At 41.2% G+C, this 20,546-nt stretch overlaps 1 protein-coding gene across 1 annotated transcript in view; it reads left to right on the forward strand.

The window, feature by feature from the left end:
* The window catches only part of LOC138579774 (olfactory receptor-like protein COR4), a 74,560-nt gene that overhangs the window by 9,517 nt on the left and 44,497 nt on the right, over positions 1-20,546 (forward strand). The gene's annotated exons all lie outside the window — the stretch shown is intronic.

Raw genomic sequence — 20,546 nt, forward strand, 5'->3', positions numbered from 1 at the left:
TCCCACCTCACTGTGGTCATTTTATTCTACAGCTCCTTCTGCTCCATGTACATGCGACCAACGTCAACATATTCAATGAAAGAGAACAAAATTATGTTGTTATACATTGCTGTGACTCCACTGTGCAACCCTGTTATATATTGTCTGAAAAACACAGAGTTTAAGAATGCCCTCAGGAAAATAACAAACATGTGATAGGAATGCACTGCAGAACAATGAAGCCCAAAACATTTGGACAACTAAATGCTATCAATGGTAACTTAGATAAAAATAGATTTAGCAAAAATTGGCTTAATATTAAGTGAGGAGAACTATAATTAATATTATACTCTCAGCTGTAAATTTCAGACTTTACATTTTTGTGAACTGACTGCAAATGAGATGTGAAATAACTGGATTTCCTCTTCTGTAGCTATTTGGCCATTTGGGTAGTTAGGCGAGATCTATGTGTTATTTGAGCACAGATTGGTGTATTTACTTTCGCTTTGACATTTCTGGCATCTGTGGGTTGAGGAATACACAGCCAGCAAAGAAATCCAAGGGAGATGAATCTGTTGTTTCTTTGGTTGGAGCTGGGAATACTTGATTATTTATGAATAATCTATAATTAAAAATTAATGAACATCCGGAAAGTATCAGTAGCTCCTAAGCAACGCAGTCTCTTGAGCTGGGAAAGCCAATGCACACTGGCAGATAGCTCCAAACACAGGCTGAATCTTCCAATGGCAGCCTGGGTTCGGAGCTCCCCGAGTGGTTGCTGCACCTGATGCAGCTGTTTTCCCTCCTCCACTGCCTGAGCCCCCAAATACAGCACCTCGGCCCCATCCGCACAACCTGCCCATTCAAATCTCCCTATTGCTTAAAGGCTCCTCCACCCGGGCTGCACGGCTTCCTGTTGAAGCCATGGAAATGGAAAAGGAGCTCAGAGGGAAGCTGCGCCTTCCATTTCAATGGCAACCCTGATTCTTCCCAGCTGCTGTTGCGAACAAAGCAGTGCGGGTATGTTTTTTTTCTATGGCTATTAGCCAGCCACGTCATTTGGGGGTTATCAGGGGTCGCAGTTGCGCCCCCTGAGTTTCCTTTGCTACCCCTGTGTTCTCCCTTGCTACCCCTAGAAAAAATATATTTTTGCTTACCTTTTTTTTTTTTTTTAAATGTAAGCTCCCGGGCTGTGGCCACTGTCATGTGGCTCTTTATTTTTGACGTGGCTGACTTTCTTGTTCAGGTCTCTCAAAAAAAACGGGCTTCCCCAATTGTATCACATTGAGCAGCGACGCTAAATAAGAAAGAATAGGAATAATACATAATTTGTCTTTCTGCAATTCTATCCAATAATTGCTAGACTCATAAAGGTATATTTCCAGGCACACTTCAGGTGGCGAGTCGCTGATTTCGTCTGTTCGTAAACACCTCAACACAGCCTTTCACCCTTCTGAGGTCAATAAATGAGAACCAACACAGGTGGGTGATATTGTATGTATAAGCGGTTAACCGTAAGTGCTATATATAACTTATCTTTATCATTTGGCCTTGAAAGACTGCTTGCATTCGCAGTAATTTGGTAATATGGTCCTACACACACTAATATTAATGATACATATAGTGGTCCATTCTTCTATGAAATGTATATAACATTATAGTGATATTGCAACCATATTTCTCGTACACAATATGTGACGTCCCTTCCTGTTTTGTCAAAGGGTGAAAGGTTGTGTTGCATTGCTTCTCGTGATGTCACTTTGAGGTGGGGGGTCAAATGACATTGCTTCCTGTGATGTCATCAGAGGTCAAAGGCCATGTGTTGTCACTTCTGCTACCCCAGGCATTTTGGTGAAATGACGTCCCTGCTATTAGCACCTCAAGTGTTTACCTTGTGGAGCTAATAGCAATAATCACACAGTATGCGGCCTTCGCCATCCTGGTAATTCCACCACCTTAGCCCCCAAATCCAGCACCTCGACCCCATCCGCACAACCTGCCCATTCAAATCTCCCTATTGCTTAAACCTCCACCCGGGCTACACGGTTTCCTGTTGAAGCCATGGCAACCCTGATTCTCCCCGGCTGCTGTTGCGAACAAAGCAGTGCTGGTATGTTTTTTTTTTCTTCTATGGCTATTAGCACCTCACGGGTTTACCTTGTGGTGCTAATAGCAATGATCACACATTATGCGGTCTTCGCCATCCTGGTAACAGCACAAGGGTTCAGCATTATGGCTCTTGATTTGCTCAGACCTGTAAATTGGGCCCAACCCTTTACCAGCCGGTGGTGAATGTTGCACAGTTTTAGAGAGACCGGTCAGTGAGGAGCTTAATGGATGGTGGACTTTGTCAAGAATGGAGCTAGTGGCATAAATAAACTGTCAGAGCAAGTATGAACCTCTCACAGAAATTAACTAGGGATAATAGGATTCTGAGAAGGACTTCATCAGGGAATTGATTAGAGAAATGCATTTGACTTTCCGCAAAAAATGTGCACGCCTAACTGCTTCAGATGACTGCTGGCAAAAACCTTGAAAATGAACAGAGTGTGTCTGAAACCAATACACAGCAAAATACCTGAACCGTCTGCTTTGTACGGTACCGAGCTAAGGAAATGACACGCAACAGCTCCCTTTGGCTCAATGATGTCAGTTTGGTTGACAATGAGCATACCATTTTTATTTCTGGGATTTCAATGCAAATTGAATGGACACACGCAAACAGTTTCAAAAGGCAAAGGAATGGGGTATAGAGAAGAAATGATCTTCTGCATGAAATACCCTGTTATCCAGAAGGGGATGGCGGATGGCTTAATACACCTCTGCAGTTATCCAACATGCAATGATGTGTTTGTGGGTATCGCAGCCCAAGAACACATTGAGCTGTCATCTGAGCACAGTACATATTGAGGGGGAATGCGAAATGTAGAGACCATCGCAGTAGGAATATTGATAGTAGAAATATATCATTATTACTTTGGTGATGCATGCATTCCATCTAGTGGCCAGAGACTTCTCTATTTAGGTAATGACGAAAATGCAAGTAATACACAGAGACTTACAGAAAATAGAGCTCCGTCTATCAATTCTATGCCTATGGAACAATATATTATGCTCTAACTGAGCTACATTGTGCTTGTTGTAAATCAAACATCAGACATTGTGATAGTATGATCATCAAGCAAGAGCCAACACAACTTTCCATAATGATAGGTATGAAAGACAATTTTTTAGTGTGACAGCGCTGGACTTGAAAAAGTGTGTGGGCATGGGGTAGGGTGTTATCACCCAGATTGCACTTGAATCCTGTGCTACCATATAATAAAATACAACTTCGCAGAAGGAACTATTGAGCTGTTTGGTAGATACCACTCCATGGCCAGAAGTGTGAGAGATATCACTGAGAGGACAGTATACAAAACTCTTAAAAAAGAAAAAGTGCGGTAAACATGGGAAATGTGGCCATGTGGTATTCCATGCTGCTACACAATGGGCCTCATTATGAGTGTGGCTGTCCGGAAACAAGGCTGCCAGTAAGCTCTTGTTTCTGGATCGCCACACTCCGAGTCTGTCTGCTGGGGCTGCTGCGCTAGACAGGTCTGAACTGCCATGTGAAGCGGCCCCAGTAGGAAGACTTTTCAAGGAAGCACAGCCAGCGTTTGCAACGGTGTCAGTCCTTCCGTCTCCCCATGCAGAGTTACAAAATCCGGCACTAGATTCGGTGTTATGGGGTTAACACCAACCTTGTAATGAGGCACTATATCTTAAAATAAAGTAGTTACAATGTCATACCACTGCATGGAATTTTGTGGTAAGTCCATGGGCAGTAACCAATTTTGGTGGTAGTTGTACAGTTTTACAGCCGGATGCCTGCCACACTCGGAATGAGGCCCTATGTCATGTATACAGTGGTTGCAGATCACCAGGTACATTATTCCACTGAGCCATCTGACTTGATTTAAAACTATCAGCCTGAAGATGACACACAGATTTGCTCTGCAGGTACATTACCTCCTGAGCTAATATACTGAGATCAAATGTTGCAGGGATCTATACCATGAACATATGAACCACCTGCTTATCTTAAATGGTGACAGGTGGGGATGGAATCTGCAGGTTAGTCATAGCTTTTGATCAGCAGAAGAAATAAAATGTATAGAATAGCCATTTTCATGTTGCAATTTCCTAAACTATTCACCGGCGCAATGGTTTTCAATAGTAAAGTACATATTAGATTAGTGTCTTCCCTTTGCATCTTTACAATACTGAGAGTAATACTTCTACCTCAGCTCACCATCCACAGCAAATGACTTAATAAAAGGTTGGTCTGTCCACACTCAAACTACAGAGACTGTGCTCTCACTTCGAGATGATCTTCTGCCTACCCTGCATGGACAGAAGGGAAAGTATTCCTTGCATATTTCTCCTTTTCCTAGTCATCTGAAGATGGAGAGGCTGGTTCCTCTGTAGACAACCATTACCACATGTACTATAATTATGTATGATAATATGCAATCCCCAATGCAATCCTTTGACCCAGAATCATGCAGCCCCTTCAATCTTCTGCAGCTCACTGTGTGCAGTAACAGTTATCATTTAGCAGCATTATTTGAGATAGTACCACTAATCTCTTAATAAGGACCAGGTGTTTTTCAAGCCCACAATCACAGCTCTAGGTTTCTGTTAATGAAGAACCTACTCTGTGGAAAGTGACAAAATATCCGAGTATTTAGCTCACGCCAAATGTCTTTCTTTTAGCTGAAATTCAGCTCAATACTTACTCATAAGATTATGTACTTTGCACCCATATCCGTAACGCTGGCTTGAAAATGGGGGTTCTCCATTGCGACTGACTTGAAAAAATATCCCTATGTATGGGGCAAGTGTTATGAGTTGAGTTAAAGGAATAAATATAACATAGTGAACCAGATCATTAGGTTACTCTAAAATAGAGACATTTCTCAGGATAGCAATATCACAGGTTTATTGATGTTTACATGAAACAGAGAGCAAACATAGGAGAAATATATCAATGATTCAATTACGTCTACATCCTAGTCAAATAGCACCACACTCTGCTACAGAAATATAGGGGAAATATTCCACACACATTTAGCATCTGGTACATAATAAGTGACGCGGATGTATACACATCTTAATTAATTGATTTGGTTATCTTAATGTGGGATCTTCTTTCCACAAGTTATGTCCCACTCCCCAGGAGACATTTGCATTGTTAGCAGTCATCTGTTACAGATAAGCAGCCCTTCTGAATTGATCAGCAGCAGAAGAGATTTCCCTAGGTAGACCCTTCCTTTTTGACAATTAACAAACAAAGCAAATTAGATGAAATGAAAATTGAATAAACAATACCCACCAGTGTATCATGCTTGGGTCGAATAACACTATATTGTGCCAGTGGTTGCTAATGAAGTCCCCTGCTCTGTATGATGCTACTTGGACAGTTATTCTGCTGTGTATTAAGGTGTGATATGCTCAAGCTACCACTTCCCACATTTCACTTGTAATAACTTTGGTCACCACTTTTCCTATAATAATTGTGGGTAGCTGGGTAGGCAAGATATAATTGTGGTGGACCCAATGGTGGTCATTTTCCAGGACCTCGTCAGTTGCATGAACAGCACCTGTTATATATGGACCTCTTTGTGCAATTTTCATCATTGACACCACAAAAGGTTAATAAGGTCTAAAAGCAGGCACATTCCCATTCACACCTTGTTTTTCACTTCAGAGTTCAAAATGTCTTTAGGCTGCATTCAAAATGGATTCCTATGTAATCCATCTGCTTTTTCTTTAGCAGGTATAAAAAGCAGGCCGACTCCAGAGGAACCCAATCCATTACCTCAAGTATCAAAATCAAATGTTGGCAGAAGCTGGACTTTACAAGAAACAACACCAAAGCATAAGCCCTGCCAAAAGTGAAAGTGAAAGTGCACCGCGTACAAATTAACTATTTAATGGAATTGCACCTACGCAGGTGGTTGTAGAAGCATGTGTTAGGTGTCTATGCAGAACAAGAGAAGAACACATCCATGTTTATAAACATATTATCTTTAAATATTAAAAGTGTCAGACCAATGGACTTTAATTGACCCTATAAACATTTTAGGCACTCAAAAAATGCACAGAACTATCTGGGATACATTTGCAAAGAAAAGGAGAGAACGAGATGTGCTTGAATGCAAAAGCCATGGACCCTGAAGTGATTTTGAGGTTGGAATCCATTCTCCTGTTGATAGATTATGAGCTGCTGTCAAAGTAATTACCTTTAATAAGTAAACTCTGGCCATTGGCTTAAAAGTCATTTGCCTCATTGGTGTCTGAATGGTAGTTCGATGAAATTGACTGAAATGGATTGACCGAAGTCTTAGACCTTGGCGGGTTTGGCTAAATACAGGAATGAAACATTGAAACAGCCATATATAGTATGATCTGGACTGGACAATTGTGAAGAAAATATTTCGACTGATTTGAAAAATGAATTATTTTGTAGGCATCATTTTTCTAGGGAATGTTAATGCATCATATTTTGCTGTCTTGCCATTTTAGGATTGTTTTGCACAATAGTCTATTGGAGCGAAAATAAATTTCGAATTTGACTTTCTATTCTTTTAAGTGTGTAAGGGATTTTACAACCCACAAAACACTTATTAAAAAAAAAATGATTGGCTTCAAAAGATGTGCAATTCAGAGATTCAGAGAACTTGGGAAAGTCATGCCCACATATGCCATCTATGCAATCCGCCTGCTTGCCACATCAGCAAATGAACTTATATTGATACGGTGAAACATTGCTGGCATAGGGTAGAAAATGAAGATGAGAATGGTTGGATTATATTAAATCATTTGATGGTAGCTTGCTGCAGAAGACATGGGCAATAGAAGACTTGTATCTGGATGAGTTAAACACTTTTATGCACCCTGCAATAACAGCTCTGCTGGAAAAGGCCCCAGGGGTAAGCAGAGTGGGGCAGTGTAATGGAGTTTTTATAGGATCATGTTGAAAGGTGACACAATAAGATACAATTACTCCAATGTTGCACATTATTGAAGCCTGGTTTGACCATTTTAAACATCTATATGGTGAAACTGGATTCCAAACCAGTTCTCAAAAGAAAGTGGCGAAAGGTGAACATAGTGACTCATAGGTGGATCACCGTCCTTTACTTCTCAGTAATGAGGATGTAATTCAGGCCCTAATGAATAAAAAATAGGAAAATCAGCAACCCCGGAAAACGTCATAAGGAGTCTATGGTTTGGGTACCATATTTTACAAGATTATTTAATGCAGTCCTTGATTCCAGTGTTGTCCCACCAATCTGGTTAAGGGCCGATATGGTACCATATACATGATCACCTTGAGTATAGGCGCCTTGTGTATAGGCGCGTTACAAATGCCATATCATATCATATCAAAGGGTCCTGAACCTACCATGGAATTGCAGGCCAATCTACATGAACAACGCCACTCGCTACATTTTTGCCAAAGTAGTTTTGGGCCATTTGGAGGCATGGATTAATTTATTTTATTTATTTGGATTTGTAAAGCGTTCTACAGCCCTTAGGCATCGAGGCTCTGGTACATGCCGTTTGTAAGGAGGCGTGATTCAGGGTTACATTAGCAGCTGCCCAACATTGGGAGTTCTTAGTTACACATGTAGTTTGACAAAAGACAGTGGACGGTTCATGCAATGGTTAAATATTAGATACATTGAGTGGGGCATTGAGCCTGAGCAGAAGGGTGCATTCATATGAATAGCCTGGTTTTGACAGCTTTGCGGAAAGCTATGTGGGAGTCAATAGATCTGATGTGCGCAGGTAGAGCGTTCCAGTGTGAGGCGGCCATGGCTGGGAAACTGGTGCATCCTGCGCAGACCCTATGTGTCTTGGGAATGGCAATCCTGTTTGCACAGGCTGTTCAGGTTGGTCTGGATGAGGTGTGCTTGGATATTCTCTGGACTAGGTACAGAGGGGCTTGGTCATGAAAGCATTTATGTGTAAGGGCGAGGGTCTTAGAGATAATTCTTTCTTTGACGGGAAGCCAGTGGACCTTTCTCCTGACCTCAGAAATGTGGTCCTTTCTAGAGATCCCGGTAGCAGCTTGAGGGCATTGTTTTGGACCGGTTGGAGTTTGGCGATGTTATTGCACGAGGTACGTATGAGGAGGGCATTGCATGGATAGCCAAGTGTAATAGAGCCTCTCCAGGCAGGGTTTAAGCCTTGCTCTAGTGCTATCGACCAAAGTCTCAGCTTGCAGCTGTTATGCAGCAAGCAATTGACTCTGTGGTAAATATTTCTGTACACTTTTTAGCAAACTAAAACGGCCTTTGATATAGCTTCGAGGGCACAATTGTGGAAATTCCTAGTAGATTTTAGAATTACCATGCGGAGGTCAATTCAGGGATTGTACATGGGTAATAAGATCAGGTGGAAATTGGAAGAGAGTGTAGCAAAGAGATTTGGGGATCAAGATGGGAGTCTGCCAAGGGTGCGTCATTGCACCAAAACTATCTTGTCTATTTATTAATGATGTAATTAAAAAGTTGTTTGTGGTCTGTATAGATGCTTCATCCTTGATGGGAGATGTTATCCTGATCGTTCATTTTCCTGACAACGCAGTGTTAATGTCACTCTCATCAAATGGTCTAAAGTTGCACTTATCTAGGTTCATTGAATTTTGTGCGGCCAATGGCTTGTCAATGAACCTAAGCAAAACAAAAGCCCTGGTATTTAGGGGCAAACGGACTAAGCACAAAGCAGGTACAAATCGGATATAGATGGAGAACTATCGCGCAGGTTCTAACCTATGATAACCTTGTACTACGGATGAAGGGTGACTGTAGATGGACGGGCCAAATTGCGAAGTCTGGCATGGTTTTATCAAGATATAGAGGAGTGATTGGCAGATTTAGCAATGGGCATGGCAATGGGCCAGTTAGAGTTTTCATAGAGGCTTACAAGATCCAGGCCAGACAGGCAGCTGTTTATGGGGCACAGCTATGGGGAATGTGAATAATTCCTTACTGTCTTTGATAAAAAAAAAACATTATAGGGTTACCAACTAGCACCCCAAATTTGCCAATCTACCTAGAATTAGATCTACAGAGGGTAGATCTGCTGAATAGATCCAGACTTCTGCTTTATTGGGTAGGACTATGGACTACCCCAAACCTACATAGTGCAAAGATGAAGTAAGGGATCATAAAGCAGAACCTGGCGGGACCTCACTCCTGTGGCTTTCTCATATCAAAAATGGTCTCGCTGATATTGGACTGGGTGCATTCTGGGCTGGCCCCGAGATGCTGTGTGCTGCATCTAAGTGCGAGATTAAAAGAGCACTCAAAGCTAAGCCTGATTGATCAGCAACCGAGGTTAAAAGCATATTGGGTTTGCAAAAATACCCATGGTTATGAGAGTTATCTAGTTGCTGTGCAGCCTGAAAGGTTGAGAACTCTGTATGTTAAATTGCGACTGGGCACCTTACCAGTCAGACAATGGAGCAGCAATTGGTGTAATGGAGGTCGGGATGATTGTCCATTCTGCAACACCATACCAGAGAGTGTCATCCATTGTATGCTGATCTGTCACGATATCTGGTCATTAGAACAACCTATTTAAAAACTGTGTTTTATTCAGGTTGATTCGTTCAATGGCTCAGGCAATGATATTGCGTCATAATTCAAATGATGCTTTAGGGGTGCATTCTGTGCGCAAATAGCTGTCGAGAGCTTGGAGAAGGAGATTGGTTAAAATAGGAAGTATTTAACGATAAGTAAGAAAAAACTCTTCTTCCCTTGTCTGAATGGATATTTTTATGATTGAACAGTGGTTGTCCTTATATGTCCTACTGTGAATTAAATGTACTTTTCTCTGATTGGGATCGCTTGGGATTATAGTTCTTTCATTAAATTCTGGCTTAATAATGCAGAGAGAATGTATGGTTTTATGAATTGTATGGATTGCAATGTTTCTTACTATGTCATGTTTGTGTATGTATCAATTTTCCATTTTTGTATTGAGTGTTAACTATGTGGTATTATTTTATGTTTTGTAGGTGGTTTTATGGGAGGATGGCCGAAATCAAGTTTACATACAACACAATTATTAAGTGTGACTTTCAGGGTCCACACATATATTGTATTTGATAACAAGTTTGGGATGAAGAAAGGATGCACGGAAGAACTGTCCGCCTTACTACAGGCGGATAGTTCTGGCCCGCTAAGGGTCATCATTGGACAGTTTAATGCCAATGTGTGCAATGGGTGATGTTTAGCTAAGGTCTAAGAGCTCGCACTGGATGAACATGAGGATATTGTAGGGGGCATCCCTGATAGGTGATGCCCACCACCCATACAAGATGAAGAGGGCAAGCCTTGCATTGAATCTTCCAAAGAGTTGACTTAATGGACAAACACAAGGTAATAGTCCTGCAGGTTTTGTTTTCTCGTGGCCCGACTTCTACAGTTCATTATTTTTTAATCGATAGTGCACACCAGGCATGTGTTATACATATGGACATTGTAAAGAGGATGCTCTACATTTAAGTCCAAATAGCACCTGCTTAGTTTCTATGATTACAATAAAAATTACATGGAGACATGGGATTGGATTCAGATGGGACAGTGTTGAGAATTGTGGCTCAATATGGAGCCAGGGGAATGATGGACTACCCCTACAAATGACATTGTTGCAGGCTATGAGGCGCTAGAAAGTTAAAGCACTGGATTGTGTAACACATATTCCAAAATTGAATGGGGCCAGGAAGACCTCTCTCTTTGGCAAGTACACACGACAATGCTTTAACTAAAAAGTTAATAACAATTTTGTATACATTTCAGGCACCAGTCGTAAGCAGACAAACAAAAAAGTACAATGAAATGAGACATGCATTAGTGTTTTTTTTAATGGGATTGAGGTAAAATGCCCAAGTAAAGACACATGCTTATTTTGGGCTTTAATATTTCCAGATAAGCCTGAAGAAAGCCAATACATAGTGTCTACATCACCTGCAGGCTTGACCGAAAGTAAAGCAAGCAAATGGGTCATGACGGAGCTTAAAAAAGAGGATACAAGTGTATGGGCTTCTCTAATTGAAAACTTCAAGGTCATTTTACTTACATAGACATTATTGTTGCCCTGAATAAAGGCATCACTGTCTACATCTGTAAAAAGAGATCACATGATCAACCGATTTGTCACAGAGCACACCGATATATGCTTCAATTAAGGTCATGGGTGCATGTCGGCTGGCACAAAAGACTGATGTGAATAAACTCATTAGTATCAATTGATTGAAATGATTATAACATAACTCTGCTCTTATGCTGCTGTCTTTCTATCTGTTTTGGTGACATAGGGTGCAGTGCAACAGTGGGTGCAGTCGACAGTGTCTATATGATACCTCGGGTGACTTGTGCCCTACCAGGTGTCCTTGAGAAGAACACTGCATTCCGAGGTAAATGGATAAACCCTGTCCAGTTACACACCAGTGAAGAAGAAACTGTTACATGAGCCCCCTGGGTCATGTGCCAAAGAATGCCATTGTTTGTTCAGAATGGCACTGTTGATATATATGGAAATGTTGTGAGACTCGGGCTGAGGTCAGCCCACTGAGTAATGTTGTGTAAAAGGCCGTCAAACGTGACAAGGACAGAGTTCCTGCCTGCCCATGATAATAGGTGGAGCTTTAAAAAAAGCTTTCAAATCCAGATATTAGTGTCTGTGGTGATCCATTCGTGGAAGAGTGTGCAGGTGTGCTTCAGTCTGGTTCCCGGGCTGACCACTCCGCAAATCTGATTGTTGACAATATCTGAAGCACAGTGTTGATTGTGAATTAAAATGGCTACAGCAGAGCAATTATTCAATCTTGCATTTCTCTGTTAAAGGTGCTCTGCTTACTGAATGTTCCATAGCAGCTCTTGAGGTTGTGATTATACCCTGACATGGTGATGGAATGCCAGTGAGGTAAAAGACGATCCAAGTCATGGCGTGGAAGAAAGAGTGAAGAGAAAATTGGCCATTCTGTGCAAGCCAGCCAACAGGTAGAGAAGGATAAGAGTAGAAAGGATATTGCAGGGGTTAGGACTGGTCTTCTGCGGAGTGGCTGTTACAGGACCAATATTGAAAGGGGTTGAAATGTCAACTGGTCTACAGGAAGACAGTGATACTGTAGAACTTCCCCTAATCGAGAAATTTAGAGTAGTGAGGCATGTCGGAGACAGGTCGATAGCTTGGTGTACAACTAAAGGTTACCAGTGATTGTAACTAATATGGTTGTGCAACAGCAACCAGTACTTTATGGCTTCATTGGGTGTTTATGGAGATTCTGTTTTTGAAAAAAACACATGTGGCAATTGAGTTACCCATGCAGCAGTTCTATGGTCCATAGGGTGTATGGTAGTAAAGGAACAACAGTGAGGTGTATTTCAAAAACAGCAAGAGCAACAGAGAACACACTCAAAAAGGTAAGCAAATTACAACTACATTAATACAATAATTAACACTTTAAAATGTTCCACACAGGCGTTCAATTGAAAAAGGGTAGGGGGATGAATCACAGATGATTCCCCCAAAAACCTAGCCTGGGACCCTTCTCATGTGGCCAGAGAAAGGCAGACTCTTCCCGATCCAGACCCTTGGGTAGTGTTCTGAAGGAGGATCGGTCGGGGTAGTGGAGCAGGTCAGGAGGAAATTGGAATCCCCCATTAATAACTTTCCCAGAGAGCCTACCATACTAATGGCCTATTGTAAAATTGAAACTGTGGAAAAGGGTATGGACATTGGGAACTTCAAGTCCCATAATGCCCAAAGTATTGGGACGAAGAAGAGTGATGCAGAGGCACAGGACTGCAAGTTGCAGCCTAACAGGGTTAATCAGTGCTCCAGATAAGGATTTTGAGGTGGGTACTCCCTATTTTTAAACTTTGATAGTAAATGTAATTTTAAGAGAGTAAAAATTACCTTTCTCCTTTGCAAGAGAGTAAAATGTATGTGACATCCAGCCGACGTGTGCAAAACACTGTATGGGAACAATACCATGCGGCAGCTTTCTGCATTGTGACAGAATATACCTTTCATTAGTTCTCTAAGGTCTGGCCGTTTGATCTCTCCTGTATATATTTAAATGTTGAAATATAAAAACCTAGGAAATTACATAGTGAAGCAAACATGAATTGTATTGTGTGTTTTGAGGATCGAGAGCAGAATTGTCTTTTGATGTTTAAGTAAAGTCCTCATTTCCTGGAGTTATCCATACCAAAATGTATGCCAATGTTATCATACAACATGCTAAATTCTATATCTAATCTCATGGTCAAATGTTTATTTATACAGTGCTTTCGCCAAAGCGCTGTACATAAGACATATTTATACCCAATTATCATCAAACCGAAGTGGGTACTACTTTATCAAACTTGAAATATTTACTTGACTAACACTATCTTGAAAAGAAAACGCCAGCAGGACGCTCAGATCCAACAACAATTCGTTCCTTGCGGTCCCTCGGTACAAAAGTTCTAGAGCAATAGGCAGCAACTTCCAAGTTTTGACTCCTAAACAGTGGAACACCCTCCCACTAAATATAATAAAATAGGAATCTTTTCTGGGCTTTAAAAAAATATTTAAATAATAATAAACTTTAATGTGATATAGAATGAAAAAATTCAAACTTTACACATAATAAACAGTTATTCATTGATAAAATAACAAACAAAGCAATAGACAAATGATATTCAATACAGTGAATATGAATTTAAAAGAACAATATTGTTAACAACTTTACCTCAAATGTTAGACAAATTTATACTTATTTGATCAGTAATATACATATTTACACAACTACTCTTCTCAAAATTATATAATGGACAAAATATGTGGCAGGCAAATAACATGTCTCAAAATATCAAGGGATTTTTCCTTATTACAATGATCAGATTGTTCAGATCAAATGGCCCAATTTTGATTACATTTTTAGCCATATATTATAGAGTGCTATAAACAGATGCATATTGCAGGTGTTTGCACAATATAGCCAGAACGACATTTCACAGATAGTTAGGGGGTTGTGGGCGAATTCAGCAAGGTATAATACTATTGTATTAGTCAATGTCAGACATTCCGTAAGAAGATGTTTGGCTGTCTCCAAACATTCTGGTAACTTACATAGGCGCAGATTCGCTCATGGACAGGAATATTTTCCCTGACTCCCAAGTTCCTCAGAGTAGGTAGTTGTTCCAATCTTAACAGATTGATAAAACGTCTGAGTCTTTTCGTAGGACAGAGTTACAGATATACTTGGGGCTTCATATAGGTATACAATCTATATTTAATGAATTGCTAGCTTTTAAGGGTGCTCAAATGGGCAAAGTTCTCGAGCCAGTCCCAAAGGTCCACCCTTTTCCTGAGTGCATTTTGTACTTCCTTAGTATGAATTGTGCCTCTATGTGTCCAACCTATATCTTTAAAAACCTGGTTATTTAACCAATTCTAGTAAACAAAAGCCACAGGTCTCATTGGTCCATCTAGGACTACAAGGTCACACATCGTTTGGTAGGTTTAGTTTAATTAAGCAAATAAATATGATTCCGCAATGCATTCCTCCCATATATAAGAAATGCCTACTAGCTGAATGTATGTATTGTTTGCCTACTGTCTGATTATATATATTGTAATTGTGTCTATGTTAATTCCTGCAAATGCTTGACTATGTCCAATCATGCAAATGTATATCTTCACTCTTAATGCCAAAGAGCTCTGCAACTAAGCTCTGATAACCCAGGGTCTGGGTGTGTAATAAATGTAATAAATATATAAATAAATACAATAAAGGATGAAAGGGTGAGTTGGCCTTTCCGGGATTCGAACCTGCAAGATCAGGCACAGATCACAGCAACGAGTGCTCAACCGGCTGAGATATCTTATTGGCTAACATCCTTCAGTGCTCGGTTAACTGTTGGACGAACCATGTATGCAGTGCACCATAAAGTTAAATAGCTATCTGGATTATCACAGGGACACGTTTTGTTGAGTTTCTATTTCAATTACAAATGTAACTTTTTTTTGTTTGTTTTTGAACAGCACTTCCTGGAGTCAGTGGGCCTCATTACGGGTCAGGCAGTCCAGAAATAACAGTGGCGGTAAACCCGCTACCACTGTTAATTCCGGACCGCCCGATCCCGAGTCCTGCAGGCGGGAGGTGATGTTCCCGCCAGGTCTGACCTGGCGGGATTAACACCGCCCGCCTGCAGGCAGACGTGGAAACACCAGCACCATCACGAGATGGTGCTGGTGTTTCCACTTCACCATTCCCATTGAGTCCTATTGGACTCAATGGGAATGGGGATTTACCGAATTCCGCCTCTGGAATTCCCGGGACACCAGGGTCATAATGCCCTGGTAATTCCAGGAGTCACGGAGGCGGAATGGTAATACGAGTCCGGCGGTAACTGAGCCGGAAAAAACAGCTGGTTGCCGCTGGACTCGTAATGAGGCCCAGTATTTTGATGTTTTAATTGTAGTCTTTAAGATTTCAGAGGCTAACACAAATGTGATTTCTGTAATGACAATCACTCACCCTTGAGCAAAGACTCTGCTGCCACTGATCATTTATAGTAATGTACCCCATTGACTATAAGGTTGAATGGATGTAAACTAGACCGTGTATAGTCATCATTTTAAACACTGTTTTTATAATTAGAGATTATGGGCCTCATTACATGGTAGGCGGTAGCCATGGCGATATTAGCGCCATGGCTACCCCCTACCGCCGTCGGAGTCCGGGTTCCCGGAATAGGGACTTACCCATAGGGCTCAATGGGAATGGGGAAGGAGCTAATAACGGTACCGCAATTTGCGGTACCGTTATTAGCTCTGAAGTCCCTCAGCGGGTCCTGTCCTTAACGTGTGGTCTGACCACACGTTAAGGACGGGACCCGCTGAGGGACCTCATAGTAGGGCGGTAAGGGATTACCGGCACTGGTGCCCTTACCAGTGCCGGTAATCCCTTATTGCATTCCGTGTAATGAGGCCCTATAAGTGTAAACACGGTCTGCCTACGGATGATTATGCACACAGCACAGGAACTCTGAAAAATACAATTGTGAAATACAGATTTGCTTTCACCAGAAAAGAAGCATATTTTATTTTTACAAAATCTTAATTCTCAATTGCAAAAGACTGTCTGATTCATGGAATTATTTGTGTGAAAAATGCAGATTTGCGTGCATTTCTGCCTGAAAATCCCTGTTTGGAGTATGGGGATTTTCGGGCAGAAAGGCGCGCAAATCTGCGTTTTTCACGCAAATAATTCCATGAATCAGGCTATTATATTTCCATCTAATTAATTATATAAACCTAAAATGCTAGGAAAATAAATATGCACAGTGCTTCTGTTTGCTCCATGAGAAATAACACAGCAGAAGCTGACTGGAAATAAAGCATTCATTTAAACACAGTGTGCGGTTTCTTTTTTTGAAAGGCTTCAGAGAAATACATTCTGTTTCAGAGGATTTTCTCCATGGCTCGCAATTACATTCAAGTAAATAAAAATCAAAAGAAATCTTCTGGTTTGTGACAAGTAACCTGACCTTTGCACTGCCCTCTGCTGTCAACGTGTGTGTAAATGTACACAGGAAAATAATAAAGCTGTCGTATTTACAAGATTTTCATGCATGAAAATGCCTGGTAAGCACCTTATCTGGAGCCCTGAGGTTAATGATCCACAACTGAGGGAGACTAGGAGGCATACTAAGCCCCCTCAGGTGGAGGACATAGGGAGAAGTATTGGGAGGTGGAGTTAATGTAGTAACTCCACAGTGCAGCTGCAGATGAAGGAGAGCAGTTGTTTGCCGATTGGGTGCCGGTTCTCGGAGGGTCTCCACCTTCAAAGACCTTTATTGCAGAGGTTGCACTGTGGGAAGTGTAAAGTTTTGAAGCTTACCCCATTTTGAGTCAGGAACCATTGATTGGCGAGCATCAGATAGCCTGTGGAGCCTGTGGAGCAAGCAGCACTCCTTTTCCGATGGTGCAGCCACATAAAACACAGAGAAGCAGTTTGCGAAGCCAAGCAGAACAGAATAAGCGGAAGACCTGGAGGCAGCTAAGCGAATGGACAAGTATGCGAGACCCGGTGAGTTCACTAGCACATTTTTTAACCTCCGGAGCGCTCCACGATCACCTGCTGGCCAGATCTGGGTACTTTGAGTACCAAGCTGACGTAAAGAGAGAGAGGTGGCAGACAATATGCATTTTGAATACCGAACTGATAAAAAGAAGAATAATATATATTTTTTTACCAAGCTGATATAAAGAAGAGAAAGCGGCAGTATAAGAACTTGGTGAACATGCCAGAAAGGTGTAATTGTGCTTCGGGGGTCAGAATAATTGGCAACAACAGAAGAGGGCAATATTATTAAAAACCAATGCAAATAAGTATTGCCAAAGTCAAGAAAGGGCACTTAATCATAAAGTTGTTTGTTGACCCTTTTGCCAGCGGGAGAAAGGAGTAATAGAGGCAACTGACCTAAACAAGCAATATGTAAGCCAAAGGAGAGCCAGAATAAGACAAAACCGTTATCAGTAGTGGATTAATAAAAGAGTGGGAAAACAAGAGTGGCAGGGGAGCTGCCCTTCTGACAGAAATTAGTCAGGATAAGAGGAGCATAGCCTGCATTGCATGTGGCAATCACAAGAGTGGAATAAATAGCACCAATGTGTTACATGTTTTCCCAGCAGAAGTATTCAAAACTGATATTTTGGAAAGCGAAGAGACTTTACAAGTTGTTTGAAGTAAACTGTGCCACAGAGGTAACTGTTGTAGTGTTAGGAGTTTAATTAGTCCTGGCAGGTGAGTACACAAGGACAAGGGACCTTATAGTAGTAGACCTGGCAGGTGAGTGAACCATGTGGAAGTCATTGAAGTAATGTGGTGTGGTTAGAAGTGTTGAAGAAGAAGTGGCAAGACCTCTAAAGATAATTATGAACTGTTGTGGAATCATCCTGATAAATCAATATTGTTGATGCCAGTATGTTGTGAACTGTTGTGGAATCAACCTGACAAAGACAATATTGTTGACACAGAAGTAGAAGTATACTTGTTTTCTGAGAAGCATTTAGGTGGAACTATTTACCACCAGTGGAGAGATAAAAGACTTGTTGAATATTGTGAACTGTTAGTCAAGTCCAAGTGACCCCTCACAGTACGTCCTGGTACCCTACAACAACATACAGTAAAGAAATGTCTGAATGTAACCAACTCTAGTGCTCAATTGCACACTGTATAGAATGAAAGTCAGCAAATTGACATTAACTAGAACAAACAACTTTTGTATACATGGTGATGGTGGATCAACATTAGGTAATATACTTCCAAAAACAACAATCAAGATAAAGTATTTGGTGAAGTTAGTGAAAACACAGCGAAGATCAAGCATTAGAGGTCGGCAACCTCTAGATAAAGAATTTTCCATGAGAACCTGATGCCTATTGAACACTTTAAAATAAGGATCAACTTAAATAACCCAGTGCATTCAGGGACGCAGCCCCATCTTCAAGGGTACATCCTTATTAAATTCCTACAGCATAATACAAACTACCATTACCACTACCACTATCAGCATCACTTACTCCCTTTCAGAAATGTACTTTGGCATTGGCTCTGTCCTTTGTAGGCATATACAACACCAGTATTCTATGAGAGAGGTTTGACTTTCACTGTTTTCTTTGGAAATTGTGACTAAAACTTTTCATTGTCGATTGTAAAAGGCCGCCTTTACATGCAGAGTCAGATATTGAATTGTTGGAATTTAAGCCAAAATGATTTTTTTGCCCCACTTTAACCAACAAGGTGCCCTTACCAAAACGTCATATCAAAGTCGTAAGGCAAACAATTTATCTGCTAATCAGAAATAAAATCTGAGCAGAGGATTACCGTGAATGTCAGTGTGAATTTAGTGACAGTGATACATAGTCGAGATTGGACTCTGACCCTACACACTCATTGCAAACCTTGATCAAAAAAATACGAGGCACCGCAGAAAATGTAGATCTCATTTCATATGACACAAAAAACGTTCTAATGAACATACATCCTATGACACTGTTTTTTTATAAAGTCCACACATCCCTTATACGCACACATGGAGAGCCAATTATGGCAGCTATCGATCACTATCAGAGCCATTAGTGCAGTACATTGAATGCATTATCCATCCCCCGATTACACAAACTCCCATATACCTTAAAGATACTATTGACTTTTTAGAATAAATTACAGAATTTGAAATTTTGACTTTCAGGATTTACAATATTTATAGGGGATGTAGTGAGACTCTACACCTCCATACCTCATGAAGAAAGGCTCTCGGCTCCAACCTAAGTCAGAGCTGATAAAACGTTTGAAGTCAGTTTTAACCAACAATTTATTTTGCCTTGGCGAAGAGTTATTTCTTCAAAACACAGGAACTTCAATGCAAGCCACCATGGCTCCTTGCTATGCCAATGTGTTCATGTATGAGTTTGAGCAACATATTTTACATGATTCAAGATCTGAATCACATGTTTTGTTTCATACTCGGTACATTGATGACATCTTTGGCATTTGCGGTGGTACACCATCAGAGTTACATTAATTCCTTGATGATTTTAATCTACAACATAAAAGCACTAAATTCACTTGGAAGTATAATCAGGACATAATTTACTTTATGGATTCTCAAATGTCAATCATTGATCAGACTTTATCATCAGGGCTATATATTAAGCCCTTTGACTGCAATTGCTTATTACAGGCCAGCAGTTTTCACCTGAGAAGGGCATTCAAAGGATTACCCTATAGCCAACTGCTAAGGTTGCTACAGATCATTTCTGATCCTTTTATCTACACCAACCGGTGTCATTAATGCTAGATCATTTTAGACACAGAGGCTAGCTACTACAGGAACATCCTCATAAAGAAAGTCCATCTCTGGTTTACATACACAAGTATGCCCGTCAGAGTGACAGGGTGAGACAAATTATAAAAAGACACTGGGCCTCATAACGACCCAGGCGCTAAGTGGTTAACGGCGCCGTAAAAGACTGCGGCGCCGTTAACCACTTAGCGCCTTACTACGAGGTCCCTTTGCGGGACCCGACCTGAACGGCTGGTCTGGACCAGCCGTTAAAGTAGGGACCCGCAAAGGGACCTCACAGGCAAATACGGTACCGCAATTTGCGGTACCGTAATTGCCGCCTTCCCCATTCCCATTGAGCCCTATGGGGCAAAAATGGGAATGGGGAAGGGCCATCGTGAAATGGGAAAATACCGCCCCGCCAACCTTGGAATGGGGCGGTATTTCCCCCATTTCACCATGGCGGACTCGTTACAACACCAGCACCAACCATGGTGCTAATAGCGCCATGGTTTAGCACCGGTGTTGTAATGAGGGCCACTGTGAGATATTACAGCATGAGATAGTCATTTATTTCCCACACCTCCACTTTTTGCCTCTAGAAATCTGAGATCCATCCTTGACATGTTAGTCCATGGAGATATTAGCAGGGAATTTTGT

This window comes from Ambystoma mexicanum, chromosome 3p (genome assembly GCF_040938575.1).
Source record: "Ambystoma mexicanum isolate Mex_15411 chromosome 3p, UKY_AmexF1_1, whole genome shotgun sequence".
NCBI lineage: Eukaryota > Metazoa > Chordata > Amphibia > Caudata > Ambystomatidae > Ambystoma > Ambystoma mexicanum.